The sequence below is a fragment of the Lontra canadensis genome, unplaced genomic scaffold (assembly GCF_010015895.1).
Source record: "Lontra canadensis isolate GAN:19392208 unplaced genomic scaffold, GSC_riverotter_1.0 scaffold68, whole genome shotgun sequence".
Taxonomy (NCBI): domain Eukaryota; kingdom Metazoa; phylum Chordata; class Mammalia; order Carnivora; family Mustelidae; genus Lontra; species Lontra canadensis.
In genome coordinates this window covers 11,575,083-11,575,317 of record NW_022631062.1, presented here as the reverse complement: position 1 = coordinate 11,575,317, position 235 = coordinate 11,575,083, and the positions used below count along the sequence as shown (strand labels likewise).

At 73.2% G+C, this 235-nt stretch overlaps 1 protein-coding gene across 1 annotated transcript in view; it reads left to right on the top strand.

Moving 5' to 3' along the window:
• LOC116880836 (cohesin subunit SA-2-like) overlaps nt 1–235 on the top strand; it is a 52,104-nt gene that overhangs the window by 22,191 nt on the left and 29,678 nt on the right. The gene's annotated exons all lie outside the window — the stretch shown is intronic.

Here is a 235-nt window from a genome sequence, read left to right as displayed (position 1 = left end):
GGCCCTGACTTCCCCGCGCGTCCCGTCACCCAGGCCGTGACTTCCCCATGTGTCCCCCGTCACCCAGGCCCTGACTTCCCCGCGCGTCCTGTCACCCAGGCCGTGACTTCCCCGCGTGTCCCCCGTCACCCAGGCCCTGACTTCCCCGCGCGTCCCGTCACCCAGGCCGTGACTTCCCCGCGCGTCCCACGTCACCCAGGCCGTGACTTCCCCGCGCGTCCCTGTCACCCAGGCC